Source organism: Monomorium pharaonis, chromosome 4, assembly GCF_013373865.1.
Source record: "Monomorium pharaonis isolate MP-MQ-018 chromosome 4, ASM1337386v2, whole genome shotgun sequence".
Taxonomy (NCBI): domain Eukaryota; kingdom Metazoa; phylum Arthropoda; class Insecta; order Hymenoptera; family Formicidae; genus Monomorium; species Monomorium pharaonis.
In genome coordinates, this window is record NC_050470.1 from 4,690,433 (window position 1) to 4,708,048 (window position 17,616).

Below are 17,616 nucleotides of genomic sequence, written 5' to 3' on the forward strand. Positions count from 1 at the left end.
TCGACGAAAGAAAGCGGCAGCTCGCCCGTTTTTCGCGTTCCGCGGAGTTTTTTTGCGGGTCTCGGGTGTCAGAACGAACAGGCCGAGATTTGCACGCGGACCTCCGTGCAGGTAGCAATCGGCTTATTTCCAATCGATTCGGTCCGCGGCGAGTTTCTCCTCCTTTCTCTCCTTTTCTTCGCCCATTGCCTTCATCTCCCATTCACGTGCACTTCCCGTTCTTTTTTTCGCGTTACACCTTCGTTTCCCCTCTCTCTCTCGCACCTTCTCGTACTTTCCTCTTCCTTCTCTTTCTTACCCATCTTTATCGCGTTCCCGTTTTTCTACCGTTTCTTTTTCGCTGGCTTTTTGCAATCTCGACACGGGGAAGATTAAGGAAACGTTGTATTAACGATCGTATTGGAGGAACACTTGGCGATCTCGATGTAGCACCAGATCATTAGGCGCGATAGTGAGGATACAAGTATATCAAATTGACTACCGAATTGGGTTAATTTAAACTCTTAAACGGTCCGCAAGATAACACCAGGACGGATATAAACGCACCCTTTGAGCGAACGGACAACGTATTCGCCGCTTTTTTTCATTTCTTTCATTGATAAATTTTACAAATTTTATTATTTTGTTATTATTATATATGTGTGCAGAGGGAGGACAATGTATTTTTTCCTATTGCTGATGATCAAATTATATATCACTAATATAGTACTTCCGGAGATCTTTTAAAAAATATATAGTAATATAGTTTTTAAATAACATAACTTCGTCACTATTGCCCATGGGACTACTACAATAATTATCATAAGGTTGCATCATTCTTTATGTGTATTAAGTATTTCTAATAAATTATATTTTAATAGACTCTAATCATAACTTAGAAAATAAACGTTTCTTTGCATGTTTCTTTGCATTCTTTATTTCTATTTTATTATGTGTGTTGTGTAATTTCTAAACAATTTCTTGCTTTCCAAATCTGTGTATTTCTTCGAAATAACTTCGATCTGGTACTTCTAAAAGGGTCAAAGCGCCGCGCGTAGTAGAAGGGTTAACGTCTCAACGTGACCGCAATGTCGACTTATCCGTTCAGGTTACAGCGCTTATCTGTGCGCAAAATGAATGGCTATGCGCTAAAATCGGAGCCATCTCTGCTCGTGGAAATGGTTCGATTCTGCGGGACTAGCCGGCGATACTTTTCGTGAAGAAAACTCGATTTCTCCTTATCTCGATACGGTGGAACGCTTCGAAGAGGAATCCGCCAACTGACCCCTCCGGACTTTCATCGCGCGCGGAACTCCCTTTTCCCTTCTTCTTCGGTTCTAATCGGACACTAATAGGTCCCTGAGGACGCCCACGCGGCCGACTATTTCAACGCACGATCTCGTCCGCATCCAATTACGGTTTGCAAACATGTATACTGGGTGTGTCAAAGATGTGCGCACTTTCTCTAGCTTGTAGATTCTTTAGAAAGATTGTATAGGTCTTTCCTAACATCCAGTAAGTGAATTAACAAATTAAGTGAATTGATTAAGTTTATAAAATTTTTTATTCGGTAATTTAACAACAAAACATTGTTCTATAATTAAATAATTCCTAATTAAACCGAATTTAATTTGAGATTTAATGAGAACGTTGAAATGTTGTGCACATATATTTAAAAATTTCGTGACAATAAATTATCTAGTAGAAAAATGTTAATTAAAAAAAAGAGTTAATATATTTTTCTTCACTTATAAAATTTCTAAAAAATTTCAAATATAAGACAAAGTAAATGAATTTGATAAGTATGGCATAGTAATATCTGAAGCATATTTAACATCAAATATTGAAAGATACTGGTAAGTTAAATTTTAAAATTATAAAAGTAATAATTTCTGATTTTCTTGTAATTTAATTTTAAGCACGCTATTCGTTTCAACTAAAATTCAATTTAATTACTATAAGTACTTAGTGTTAAAAATTTAAGAAATTGCAACTAAAATTTATTTCAGTTTAATTCTCTCCGTCAAGAGAGAAGTTTAACTTCATATTCAATGAAGAATTACGGTAGCCGAGAGAAAGCGCACTTCTGATGCACCCTGTATGCTTTGCGAATACGCGATCTCTTCGTCCGAGCCGTGCCCTTCGTTCCGCCGCGTAGGCAAACGGCCCACGGCCCTTATGCTACATACCGCGACGTAGGAAGAAAATTAGGATATGGATACGCCGCGGGATGGAATCGGATGCCCGTCCGGTTTCGCTCACAAATGTTTGAATTAATCTGTCGGACGACTCCGCGTATTTGTCCTTCGTTGTCTTTGTCCTTCTTGTATTTTCTCGTAAAGATCCTCAAATTTTGCGGTGACCAGCACTCCATTCCGGAAATTATATCTATCTATAGCAGGTCCATCTACTGTGTCTCACAATGATAATTTTCATTCGAATAATTTTAAACCTAGTTTATATATGATGATTAAAAAAGCAATTTATATTTCAAAAGAGATAGGAATGACTCAAATGTTTGTTATAAAATGAATTTAAATGTTTAAATGCTTTGTTTGCGTGACTATTTTAAATTAAAACAACTTTTATACAATAATTATTTCAAATATATAACGAATGCACAAAAAACAGATACAAAACGAGAAGGATAAATATATAAAATTTTCGTGAAGAGAAATAAGGAATTTTAAAAAAGAAATAAGAAGATTTTTTCAAAACTTCGTTAGAACGTGATAATCAAAAGTTCATCATTAGCTCTTTCTCTTTTTCAGTTTCGCTATTATTTTTATATATCGTAAAAAAATCAAGATTACGATTGTTTTCATAAAATTGACTAACCGTTATTTGTCTGTAAATTTTATTGACCTACAACACAGTTTTTAGAGTTGAATAAATCCTGACTGTGGGTTGTATAAAATTATTAAATAAAATTCAAAATCCTTTTTTGAACCGCTATTGTTTTTGTAAAAAGCCTTTCAATCGGATAAAAAATTCGTAAGGTATACTAAATCAATTTTTCATTTCCATATTAAATCGTACGTGCATCGTTGTGAGCATTTAAAAGTTTAAACGATAGGTGATGCGTTAGCGGTTTTTTTTTTCATACTTTTAAGCGTAATTAGGACCGAAATCCTTAAAAATGAGGATCTTTCGCCTTCTGCTAGCGCTTTCTAATGTAAACACTTTCAGTCTGAAAAGTTTAAATTACCAACTGTACTTTTGTGTTATCTTAAGCAAAGCGGCGAGTTAAATCGTATAGGTATTAAACCAATTAAAGGAAATTACTCCGATAAGCCTAATGAGCTTTGTATAACTAACTTTCGTTAGCGTTGTTTTTAACCATATCTCTTGTTTGTAAAGAAGACTCAGATTGTACCATCTGTTAATTTAATTAAACTTGCCGGTCGTTGACATTAAATATAATAATATTTAAGTCGTCGATACGAGCCTGTTCTTCTACTGCCTTCTAATTTTGTCATTTAGTAGGTAGGGCCATAATAAGGTAGCTTCGTCACAGAATACCCTGATGAAGCGATAAGTATAATTGTGTTCTCGCTACGCGTGACTACATGTGTTAAATGATTCTGTTAGATACGACCAAAGTGATATATCTATTGTTAATGTCATTATCATTAAAAATAAGTAAAAAATTTAAGTACATTGAAATAAAAAACAAAGCAATCAGTATGCATAAAACTATAAAAACTAAAAGATCACCCACATTATTCATAAATCGCTTGAATGCATAAATAATCTATTCAATTTATTTCCCGTCAATATCTTGCGATTATGGAAAATTGAAAAAAGAAATGAAAATTCCAATCTTTCCTATACTATAAAAATCTGAAGTTCTTCTTTAATGGAAACATGTCGTTAAAAATATAAAATACGGAAGCATTGAAAACGACAATATAACAACGACAATTTCAAACATTCTCGGCATTATTAGAACTTCGCAGTGAATTGAATAGCATTATATGAAATATGAATAGAGAATGTGCGGATCGAGCGGAATCTGGCGACGATATACAGGATGACACTACGGAAATAACCGCGAATAGCTTATTGACATCTCGGCGACGAGCGATATTCCGCGATTAAGTAATTGCAATTCGCGACGAGGCAGGAAATGCTTCTGATAACGACCTCTAACAGGAATTAATAGCAGGGCGGGGGCGCATGATTACGCGCTGCGCCATGAATCGACGCTTATTACAGACGTTGAATTTGAAATCAATCTCCATTAATGAGATTTATAATTAGGGACAAGGTCCGCCTGATGAGCGAGAGAGGCGAGCCGCCGACACTGCACCGCGCCGAGTGCCTTTCCTTGAGGCGCGCTGTGAATAGACAATAATTATTCTTTAGTAAATTATCGGACCTACACAGCATCACTTTTTCACGGCGATTTAATCGCGCTTAACATACCTTCTCGCGAGTTAACTCCGGCGGCGGCGGCGGCGTGATCGCGCGCGCGAGAAATCGAGCTCTCGCGCCGGGGATTTATCGACCAAGGCCGTCTCCTTCGAACCGAGATCGTCGTTTCTGGGTAATCACTTCGCAACAATGTTTAATCATGGCCGCAAATATGGAGCGTTATAAATCGACCGTGCAATCACATCGAGGCGCGTACACGTATATACACGTACACGTGTACGTCTGGCAATCGTTTATAATGACGGATCGCGCATAATTAATTGCCCGCGATGATGCATTGAAATCGAGAATTTTTGCGAATCACGAGTACGAGTAGTCTTGATTGCCCAAGTACAATGCGATAAATAAAGTGTCAACTTTTTGTGATGTTACTTACAAAGCGCGAGATACATTTTACATTGGATATTTTGTTTTAAAATATTAAGGTCAATTCTACATGTTGTTGAATGAAAAATCGAATAATTAGAAGTAAAAAGTATGTCAGAATTATACAAGGTATTTATACATAATATGTATTGTACCGATTATTTAAACTTCTCTTGAATATTATTCCAACATGTGTTATTAAATGACTCTATACTAATTTTTGTATCTTAATCAATATCTAATTTCTGTAGCATATCTTATTGAATAAAAATAAAAAAAAAACTTGCGCTATATCTGTTTCCTATATTGGTTTTTATTGTGTTCACTAGTTTTCTAGCTATTTCCAGCACTTGTTACGTTATGCACAATACATTATACATATATAATGTATATTATATATAATGACATTAAATGTAGACTGATCTAGATGTAGAGCACGGCGGGAAAGGGCAGCAGTACCTTTTTGTACCGATCCACGATCGTTCAACGAATTGTCGAAGAAAAACGCGTCTCTTTGACGCTCCGTTCAGGCGTAGCAATTTTTTTAGCCACTTAACTCGTACTGGATATCCTCTCTTCCTCTCACCTTCTTTCTCTCTCTTCTTCTCTGGAAGGACCGTTAAGCTGTTTTACGAGAGTCCATGTAATTCCTTCATCGCCTTCTTCTTCGGTTCCGCAGCCAGACGCGCGAGAGAAAGGAGTGGGAGAACAAGAGAGAGAGAGAGAGAGAGAGAGAGAGAGACGGAAGATCCGGCAGCGCTCTAATTGACCGCGACAAATAAATCATAATGAGGCAGCTTCTTTCTCATTACTACAGCGGACGTCATGCTTTTACGCAATTTTCATCACTATTCAACGACGGCGCTTAAGTCGTAGTAAGACGATAGGAAAAGATCGAGAGAATAAATTCTCTCACCTCTGATGTAACCTGTTTACGAGCGTCAGATAATTACGCAGTCTTTGTAACGACGAAAATAATAAGTTCTCCCATTCATAACCTAGATAATTAGATATTACTTTTACGGCTCTGACTGTATTTCATTACTCATCCGCGGTCACTAAATTACGTTTCCCTCGGCAGCCGTGGTGCAGCCTGCGTTTATTCGCGACAGGTGTTTCCTCCAGAATGCAATATAATACTAAATGCGTTCATCAGGCTACACGCCACAGAAAACTGCGCCATAAAAATGGCAGAATGTTCGAAATAGCAGCGAAAATCGAGCGCATAATCTATACGAAGATGCAAGAAAGCGATAGACAAGACGGATGAGAAGCAGTTTTGAAAGTACTATTCATTGAATTCGAGATCTGTCGAGATAAATCAGTAAAAAGTGAAAATTGATATTAATTTTCGATATTACATTTTCTTCCGACATATCAAATTAAATAAAAGCTTTTTACATAAAATAGAGATTAAAATAGATAAATTTATAAGGAAGATATCAACATCTTATGCAGAGAAGAGATTATTTATAAATGTAATGTTTAATGAGCCTTAAATCGAAAATGAATTGAAACAGATTATTAATAAAATATCAAAGCGATGAAGATCATCTTCATTGGAAGGTATAAAGCGAAAATACTGTCGCTAAGCGTATTATCGTGCTTAGCTCAAAAATTACGCGGAAGAGATGCAAGAATCCAATTGAAGGAGTCATGTCGTTGCAAACTGAATATGATAAGAGAGAGAAAGAGGGGGGAGGGATAGAGAGAAATAAAGGCAGAAGGGATGGACGATTCTTAACAAAAGTGAGAACGAGAAATCTTTTAAGAGACGCTTTAAGGACGCATTAAAAATGGCAGGCGGCGACGAAGCCCGAGGTGCAGCCTACAGTTTACTGTAATATAAATTAGACTTGCTGTTCCAGCATAATCTGATATATTAACGAGTCAAACCTTGGCTGTACGCTTCTCCGTTCTCGCCCTCCGCCTCCACCCATTTCGAATCAAGACGACGAGAAAGGAAGAAGATCCACCGGCCATAATGAAAGCGAGAGAGGGATGCGTGTGTAAGAGAAGAGCGATGAAGAAAGAAGAAAGGGCGAAGGGGCATATCCGCGGGACGTATCGTCGATTTTTACTTGCTTAGTATCTGGCTTATAGTCTCGCAGTTTTTACGGTCTGCCGATCTTGCCGAGCTTAACGCCGTAATTGAAATTGTGGCCTTGCTTATCGGCCTGTCGTAACGCTGAGAAATGGATCTTTATTAGGGAGCCGCGCAGAAGTGGCGATCGCGAGCAAGAGAGGCGAGAAGAAGTGGGTGGGAAGAACGGGGGGGATTAGTGCCGAGGGGCGCCGCGGAACGACCAGGGGCAAGATACGGTTCAGGGATTAAGATAAAAGGGGTAGCGTTTCTCAGCAGAAACAAAATGATATTGGCCCCTTTCCCGGGTATCGTGGGCTTAAATACTCGAAGGCGCGAATGCGAATACGCGCCTTTATTACGCATTCTCTTTCCCTTTGTATTTCTCTATTCTTTTTCGAGATTCACTTTGAATCCTGGCTTTCTGCCCGAGCTTGTTTAGTTACCCTATCGCTATGCCCACAAAAGTACAGTGACAACGCGGCATTCAGGCAAAGCGTGAATAACTTTTAGAATTTCAACACTTATAAATTGTGATAAGTGAGCGACGGGATTACACAGTCTGCGCGTTTAGTGCGTTCCACATCTTCTTGTTGTCGTCCTAAGATATGCGAAACACATTTTGCGGTTTCTTCATCGTAAATGTTCTAAGATAAAGTTGTGCGAAAGAGATAAGAAGGATATCGTAGAAATTATTCTAAATAGATAATATGTGCGTCTACTTTTCATTACCTTTCCTTTTAAAAGTTTGATATCTTTTACAATTCTTATTCTTATTCTATTTGAGAAATTACTATTTATAAAATTCAGTATTGAAATCCAACATAATTACTTAAAATTGAATTTCAAAGTAAATTTATGAAATAATTTATAATATTAATGCAAAATCAGTTATTATTGCCTATTTATATTAATTTATACTTTATATTATAGGAATACAAATCATTCCTTATATAGAAGAATTTCTAATTACGATTATTTAGACATAAACTCAATTAGAAAATCATAGTCCTGCCTTTAGTCATAATGTGATATCTCACTTTAATTTATCGTAAGTTATTCAATAAACAGCATACAGAAACTCGTCAACTTTCGTTACAACCATTTGTATTTCCATGTAACGTCGGCGCGAGTAAAAAAAATATTTAGAAGAGAGGAAACAATTCCAATAAAATTGGAGAAGCGACAGTCGCGCACGTCGTGCGTTGCGTCGTGCGCGCGCGATTAAAATAATTGGAAATCTATTGCAAAAAAATATATCGCCAGTCGTGAAACAATTGATCCTTCCGTGTCGATTCTTTTTCGAGTAATGCAGGACATCGAGCCGCGTTTGAATGATTTATTTGCAAGCGTCGGCTTTTTCGAGTGCACGCTGTTGGTGGACTTGATTGAATTAACGTGCGCGCCAAATGGCGCTCGCGTGTTTCGCGAATATATATATATATGTATATATGTGTGTAATATGAACACACACATACACACATACACACACATACATACACACATATATATAAGTATTTATGATATGCTTGAATACACGCACTGACGACATTATCGGCGACCCGCGAATAAACTATGCGCCTGATGCTAACTGCAATCCAATTGGCAATCCACTGTAACTTGTTTCCCTATCAGTTGCAATTCGAATATATAAACTCGTTGTGGATAACGTGCCGCACGAACTCGTTCGCAATACCGCCACGTTGGTGTTGTTAAATCGCGTCAGCGTCATTAGAGCAGGTACTATGTTGAATTACCCTCGTACATCCCCGATTTTGCAAATTTACGATCCAGACATCAGAAAAGAGACGTAAGCGGATTGCGCGGAGAATTGAGTGATTTTGGAACAAGGTGCTTTTGTATGTTCTGCGACGATAATGTACTTTGCAAATTAATAATAATTTTACGAATAATATATATTTGTTTTTAATTAATTTTAACTAATTAAAAACAAATCAGATTTAAGGCAAATAAAAAAATATATAGTCGTAGTTTTAATTACAAAATAGTTCAATATGTTTTAACTATGAAATAAAATCTAGACGTTTTATTGGTATTTATTTTCGTAACAAACACAATATACGTATCATGTTATGTATCTTGATTGTGTATGTAAAAATTATTCAAAATATTGTGAATTGAATCGAATCAAATATTATCTAATTTGATCAAACTGATTTTAAAAATGTCAATAACTATATTGAAATATTTACACGCAGCATTTACACTACTATTTATACAATCCTATATTACTTTCAACTTGTTTTACATGATCGTTCCTGAAATAATCTACGTTGACTATAAACAGTAAATTGGTTGGAATCGAGTATCACGAGAAAAACTATGACTCTTAGCAGTGTGACGATGCGGGTTCTGAAGCAGGTTTAACACACGCGAGTTCAACTCGCGGTCGCGATATTGGCGAGTCTTGATCGAGTAGATAAAATCGTCCAGAATGATGTTCTCTATAACCACTTTTCATTATGCCGAGACTAATAAATAGTCGAGTGTACGATGTTGCAAATTGTTGTTCGCAAAAATGCGCCACTCACGTTTAAATTAAAAAATGGGTTACAATAGGCTATATAATTATACACCATAATAAATCGATCACAATAATATACCAGACATATATATTTATGAATTTAACAACACTTTTTCAAATGTATGTACAATGCAACTCGTAAAATTATTTTAGATGTTACGAGAGTGTTTTATAGTAGGCATTATTTTGTTATTACGTGTTATAATGACGCAGAAAATAATCGTAATACTCCGCTTATATGTGTACGTATTATTTGTACTCATATATGTTATATAAGTAAAACAGATAATAAAATATTAAATTGTTTTAATTGGAAATATTTTTCAATGGGCGTATGTATAAGATTTATAAAATAATTATTTATAAAATAAAATTTTTATAAAATCTAAGCTCTGGCATAGAAATTTTGAATTTATTTTACTATTTTGTTTTTATATATTCTAAGGGAGAAAAGGCGGAATAAGCTCAACAAAAATCTTAATATACAAATAATTATAAATCACAATCTTACTTTTCTTTGTTGTTTTTAATAATGTTAATTCTTTTCGCGAAGGAATTTTGGTGAGAAAGCAATTCACGTGTATATACATAAGTCAAATTATTCTTCGACTATTTATATCTGTTTCAAAAATGCGACGATAAGTCATAAACCAAATATTTACTTTTGATTAGTGTTGTATTTCTCATCATCTCTGCAAGTAAGCATGTGCAAGATAAGCTGTTCAAGGAATATACGCTTTGTCAATTTAAGAGATACATATATTATTTGTGTATGAGTAGAAAAGAGTAAAATGAGAATGAAGTTTCCTAATATACACAAGCTAGAAAATAAAAGAAAATAAGAAAACACCAATGAGAAAAAAAAAAGATTTTGCCAAGATTTTCAATTTTTATCAAACCGATTTAACCTCTTAATAAGTGGATATGTCTATGCTAACTAAATAATGATTTATTAATTTTGAATTGTTTATCTTAGAACTGGGATTTCGCAAATAATTAAAGAGGATTTATTTCAGTCTTTGTTCGTGACGTGACTAAAATTCCCTCCGTTGAAACATAGATAGAGATACTTTATCTTCATTCATAATATGCAGCGAGGTTATTAAAATACGTTAATTATGCTCGGGATAACGTTGCTTTAGTCTCATTTGCAAAATTTAATGTTGCTTTTGAAATAAAAAGAAATTATTTTCTTTAAAATTGATTGCAATTGTTTTGTGTATTCCTAGAAAATTAATGTTAATGTGACGCAATTTTCGTAGGGAAACACATGGCTTCTGACCAATTGCAGTTTCCGTTGACAGTTAAGAATACGTTATTGTCCCGTGTAATATATACCCGTGTAAACGTGTATTTCCAACAAGAAAATTTGCACGACGAATCGCGGACTGTCTGTGCGGGAAGACTTAATGGCTCTGTTAATGTGTACCTCTGGCAATTAGTATAAAATTGCTCGCAATTTATAATTTAATTACAGCCACTCCCACCACCAAAAGCATTTATTCACGTTCGCGGATTTGAGTTTGCAACTGGATATTCCCGTCGTGAATGCCAGCCGTCGTTCCAGCGCGTCCAATGGAAACAGATTACGTTAATTATCGTCCGCCATATATATTCCCGCTTAACTCCCTTTGTTTTTGTAACTGAAATTATGCTGCCGGTGTACTATTTATCTCGAGAGATCGACCGAACCAACGTCGCTTACTTGGTTATATTTCGAAAGGTGCTACATATCCAAGATTAAGCTAACAATAATATTGTATTAAAAGTAAAGTAATACAAAAATTCAGCCTGAAAAATTCTACGAGATTGACTCGTAAATATTATATATTAAAAAATTGAATATATAAAGTACGTTGCTTTTTCATAGAAAAGCAATGTGCGCATTAACGCCTACACTCGTTCATGCAAAATACAAACAGGTTTCTTCATCGCGAAACGTGTCTAAAACTTGTACTGCTCTCCTCTCGGTCTTCCCTCGCAGGATAACGTACTGCTGAACCAGTTCAAGAAAAGAATGTTAACGCTAGGGAGGGCGGGAGGGGAGGGCGTTAGACGGGCCGTAGTAATTTCTTAACGGTTTCAGAAATTATGCGCCTTAATTATGCGGCGCTTGGAGGAACGAAAGAGGCGCGAGACGAGGAGGAGAGCTATGCGTTTTAGAGACCCCACGGAATGGCTAATTGCCGCGCTCTGCCAGTTTGATTGCAATTCTTTGCGAACCATCGAAGGAAGAGAATGCGGAGCGAGAAGAAGACCCAGAGGGAGAGAATATTAAGGCGGAAAAGTTATTCGCTGCTTAGGAATAATTGTTAGAAATAATTTTTCACTATCAAGGCAATGCGAGATAATTGTAGGGCAAAACGGGGGGGAGTTGTAAGATGCCAATGTATGCGCACGTGTATGTGTGTTTATACATGTGTGTGTGCAGGACGGTAATGGATAGTTGCTCGTTATCCGTGTGCACTGCTAGGGCAACTGTTCGAAATTATAACCTCCGCGAATGTTTTATGATGCCGCCGAGTATTGTGTACGAAACCCCGTTTTCATTTTTCTCAGCAACTCGCGCATCTCCATTTTTCCGGACCGCAGTACGGAGCCGCTGGGAATTTATGCTTTACTTAAGCTCGGCGCTCGCGTGACGTTTTCGGAAATTTCGGGACGCCAGTTTAATTAATTTATTACCGCGTGTGGCGACTTCCGACCAAAAGTTGCTTTCAGTGACCTAATTTCAAGGATCACTCGCATACGTGATTAGCCAGTGAGCTCTAATCAATGTTCGATGTTTTTTTAAGGGAAAACTCTCAGTTTTCATTAAATCTTTTTACGATCAAAAGAATATGAGTTTTTAAAATTACAAAAGAATACATGGAGTGCTTTGAAGCATATGTTTGCGTTAAGTTCCACAGAATTTTCTGAATCTTATTATTTTCTCGACAAAAGCTTGATTAATTGGTCTATTTTTCCGCAAAAATTTTCATGGCTATTAATCCCCAAAATTCAGTGAAAGCAATGTTCATGCAAAAAAGAAAAATTTTTTTAAATGTTTAGCTATTCCTAATTTTTGATGTTTTAATTTATAAAAATTCTGCATCTCTAACGTATTACGTAATCTTGTAATTGTGTCACATTTTTTCAAAAAGAAACCGAAAATATAGCCAAGAACTGTCCTAAAATTTTCAAAAATCTACAATAGTTCATAAGAGATTCATAAAAATGTAATTTGAAATATTCACAGTTTCTTTTCGAAATATTCACATTTATTTATTAATGTTAAAAATTCAACGAAAGACATTTGATCGGCATTCATGAAAATCGCGCGATCTCTTTTTTTCGGATGCAACGAGGATACACTCCACTGCGCACAATGACAACTTACAGTGGATAGCACATTAAAATGTTTGTTTTTCCTTAGGCGACATTAATTCACCGGTTCGTGCTCCAGTCCCTAGAAACGCTTCGCCCGTAAATAACACTTTCTGCGCAAGTGTCACATAACGTCTTCTCACTACACGGACTTCGTTTCAGGCGCATTTTTGCGGCGACCTACGACAACGCATCGTCATATCTCTGACACCGACGCCAGATTCGTGGCACTAGTTAATAAACTAAAAGCAAGAGGAATAGTAAGAATGAAAGAGAAATAGAATGACAAGAACGAATAGAAAATTAGTATTAAAGTGAGACTCGGCCAACTTTCAGGCCGCTCCTAAACTTGGATATTCATTTTCTGAAATACAATCCAATGTCCACGTTGTCATTCCATTCGACAAACTCGACTACTTCTGAGTAGAGAGAAAGAGAGGGACATAAAGAGATACAAACACTTGCTGTACCCATAGTTGAAATCATTCCGTGGTTAGACTTTGAGTAAATTATCTATCTGCGATTAGTGTATCGACAAATCCTCAATATACTCACCGTTTTCTTCCTCTACAGACGCATTTTTTCTTCCTTGCTCCTTCGAACACACACATATCTTCTTTTTCTCTTTTCTTCTTCTTCCTTTTGGTTGTACATCTTCGTAAAACGACTGAAACAAACACAACAAGGTCAGAATTTCGTGTTTGAATTGTTTCCGAGTAGAAAATTCAATGAAACAGAATTTGCTTTCTAATCTTATGATTATTGAAAATATAGATGCGCAAATTATGATTTCCAGTGAATTTTTTTGATGTTGATTCATCCAATAGCTCTTATTACTTTATATTATATGTACAAATACATATATATTCACGAAAACGTTACGGAATAGTAACGAACCAACATATTATTATAAATCTCGTATTTTGATAATTAATCTTGTCATTTAGCTAGTTATAATATTGATCAAATAGATTTAATAGTACAATATGAAGTTTAGCGAAATTATAATATGAAATGTATAGCATGCGTATATATAAATAATATCTATTATCTTGATGAGAGAGAAAGATTGTTAATTCCGATTAAAATGAAATTGACTCAATGTAATATGAAATGACATTTACCATAAATTACGTGAATACGTGATGTGTGTAACAACAAAATTTCAATTATAAAGCATAGAAGATTTTGCGTTGGTCTCCCCTCTCCCCTCCGAATGTTCAACAAAACATCATTCTATTCCATATAATATTTCATGCGACGATCATAGCACCGATTTAATATTGCACATGGAGCCATAATCTCTCAACTAATTCACTAGAAACCACAGGGAAGCACTGAATTGATAATATCTATAATATACATTCGGAAATAACCCCTGCCATCGACGCCGTTTCTAGCTCTCTCTCTCTCTCTCTCTCTCTCTCTCTCTCTCTCTCTCTCTCTCTCTCTCTCTCTCCCTCCCTCCCTCCCCTCCCTTCCTCTGCTCTACACCCTGCAGGGGGAACTTCGGCAATAATTCAACGCGCTTTTTGCGCGCGTCGCGAATATAGATCGCGGCCTCCACATGCGCACGTGCGAATCGATCGCGCGTCGCGCATCGTCGCTTTTTGCGGTCGCACCGAGCGATGTTCGCGGCGGAGACAAATGAACTCGGGTCATGATCATTTTTCCAACTTCGTCTCGTGACTTCTTGTCGAGCGGTTGGGCGAGTGAATCAGCCGGAAAAAAAATACCGGAGTTCTCGGCTAGTCGCACTTAGGAATATCCGATTGGCGCATAGCGTCGCGACGCCGTTTCGCGAACTTTTTGCCTATAACTCAGAGCTTTTTGCTCTTTGCGTTCGTCTCGCGCCGAACACGAAGTTCGTATTCACGCATATCGTTTGTTGCGGTAAATGTTGCGTGTCCCCTGCACGATTTGATATGAGATTTTTGTTCCCTTTTCGCACTGTCTTTTTTATGCATCAATGATTGAACTCACATACATCGTGCATATGAAATAAAAATGTGAAAAATGCCAATGTTACATGAATCTTTTTATTAATAGATTTGTTCAATTAAGAATACCAAATCGATTACATTATGAATGAAACTATATTAAACAAAAATTGTTGTTAAAAAAGAATAATAATATTCGTAATGATACTGTCTCGTCATTCCTACATAATTTACTTAGCCTAAATTCATTTCCATTTTATTGCAAAATTATCGTTCGAAAAATTCACTTTAATAAGATAAAATCAATTCAATCGTTCACATCTGTCATCCTTTTCTACGATCTTCGGTCAACGCACCTCTTCTCCCTTTACCATCATTCACTCTCACTGGTGCTCGCCGAGATTCTCTTGCCCTGCGGCTTTTCCCTCTCTATTCCTCTCTTTCTCACGTACATCATTCTACCTCGGTCCTTGCCCTTCTCCTTTGATCCTCCGTATCCGTCCTTCGCTCTCTTTCGCCGGGACTCTCTGGGCAATCTCGCTCGATAGAGCTCGCGTTAATTTGCATAGCCACTTCGAGAGCCGCACGATCAACGGCCGCTATCGTATCGCTGTAACTGGCATAATATTGCACCGGTATGAACTTATCGGCCAGGAAACGATACGACGTCGATATTTTTCTTCTGCTCCTCGCACGTTCGATCTTAAAGTCGCGTATCTTTAAGACTCCGAGTGCCATTTTCGCACACTATCGCTACATTTTGTAGAATCCTTCTTGCTAGATTGTGAACGATGTGTTATATTAAAATTTTATAGATGTATAAACATGTATCTGCAATGTACGAACACTTGTACCAAGAGTGTATGATCACGAAAATTGACAGCGATTGAATTTGTCAAATAAATCTTGCACATCTCTTTTAAATACTGCCTTTAGCTCTCTGATGGTTTAAATCACATCTTTATTAATTCTTACCAGGATAGGATTCCCCTATAAAACTATTAATAAGTTCAATTTTTTTATTAGGAACTCTTTCACAGAGTAAGTTAAACAAAGTTGTCGCACCGCTACGTTCTTCCAGGGAAGCTGAAGTCAAATTATTTCCAAAAAGTAAAGTCTGATTCAACATTTCATTTTTCAATCACACTAATTCCCAGGGATCCCAAACCACCCAAAATCCAAAGCTCTTTCAATTACTCCCACAGATAAATTAGATCGCGACCGGTAGATTAAACCGGTCCGGCTCGAGCGCGACGGTTATGACTCGTAAAAATCGAGTCACATCGATCAGTTGGCGTGCGTGCGGACGCCGGGCGAGTCGAGAGATATATAAACGAAATATCCCAGGTCGATGGCTCGAGCCTCATGTCACAACGAATGCCTTATCGATACCGTCCTGTCGAACGCTCATATGCGAGATATTCCGCATAGCAGTGTCTCGGTAATTGGATACACGATCGGACCGCGGTGGTTTTCGTGTCGAAACTCGATCCGATCCGCGAACGACGGATTCAGAGACGTCCCGCGCAGGGTGCACCTGCCTGTTTCGACAGACCACAACGCGAATGGCGATAGTGCAAAAGCGAATTTATACAATTTAATTTTCTTGTGAGAATTATTCTAAATAAATTATTCAGACTAAAAAATAAGCAAGTCAACGGAGATTTCTCTGAAATCAATTATCTATTCGAATAACAAAACGTTACTTATTTTATTTATCAAAATAAATCTCATTAATTGTGTAGTGTTTCAATTAAGTTCTACATAAGTTTTAACTATATAATGCCGTACTTCGAACAGTTTGAGAACAATTTTGTACATGTCTGCATCGAAATTTCGAGATTTCCACGTAACTACATTTGGATTGTACTAATTTCTCACGATACGTCTACCATGTCTGCGCATTCGGTAGATGATTAATCCAGTGTAGATTCGGCTTAATGTATTCCGGTACAGTTGGACGAAGCTCATGTCTTCGATTCACAGATTTCGACGGTGGAAACGACGTCGAAACGTTGCCGTCGTTTGCAGATCGCTCGGAGTCTCACTTGCACAGATGACACGATAAGTCTCTCGAAGTCATCAATACTTTTCACTGTGACCATTTGAATGAAATATCATCACGAGCGGATGCGTTCTTCCTTGGACAGGAATGCAAACGTGCACTTGCACAGGCTGAGACAAAATTAATATCCCAACTCCTACAATGTCCACGAAATGCGAAATTTAAAGAAACTATATATTATAGTTTCTTTCTTTATAGTTTCTTTCTTATATTATAGTTTCTATAGAATCAGAGCGACAGTTAAAAAGAAGAGAATTTAGATGTTAATATATCAATAAAATGTGAATTTTATTAATTTTAAAAAGAAATTATAAGATTTATTTAACTTTTAATTAAAAAATGTACTTTTTCTATTAGAATATATTTTTTCTTGTTTGAAATCAATTCAGAATGACAAATAAAAAGGATATAGATTTCAATACATCAGTAAAAATTTTCTGTTTGAGTAAAAATGAGTATACATGCAATACATACACTTGCTTCGCAAAAAAAAAAGAAAAAAATAGGTGTAAGAACGAAATTAACAATGTTATGAAGAAAAAGCGTTTAATACGCGTATTTGCTCGAGATGCATTTCGAGATCGTCTCAGTCGACTAGATAACGAATTATATCGTCGATGCACGATAATAATCCACGTCGCCTATAATAAGCCGATCGCGAAGTAACTAGTAATGCGCGCCGATGATTCTAGCGGAATTACGCGCCACTGATTAGCGCGATACCATAATCCTCGTAAATATGATTACGAGGAAATGATTATCCGCGTGCCGAGCCGGCCGTGCATACCAATCAATAGTTACGGATCTATAAATAGATTCTTCGGAAGTTCCGTAA

General features: G+C 36.7%; 1 protein-coding gene and 1 long non-coding RNA gene across 5 annotated transcripts in view; one reads left to right on the top strand and one right to left on the bottom strand.

Moving 5' to 3' along the window:
• LOC105838755 overlaps positions 1-17,616 on the bottom strand; it is a 194,496-nt gene that overhangs the window by 116,240 nt on the left and 60,640 nt on the right. For both annotated transcript variants that reach the window (XR_003625429.2, XR_004962852.1), the window contains exon 3: positions 13,332-13,443. This is a non-coding gene — a long non-coding RNA (uncharacterized LOC105838755). The remainder of the gene's footprint in view (positions 1-13,331; positions 13,444-17,616) is intronic.
• Positions 1-17,616, top strand: part of LOC105836884 (latrophilin Cirl) — a 425,666-nt gene that overhangs the window by 24,823 nt on the left and 383,227 nt on the right. The window lies entirely within an intron of this gene.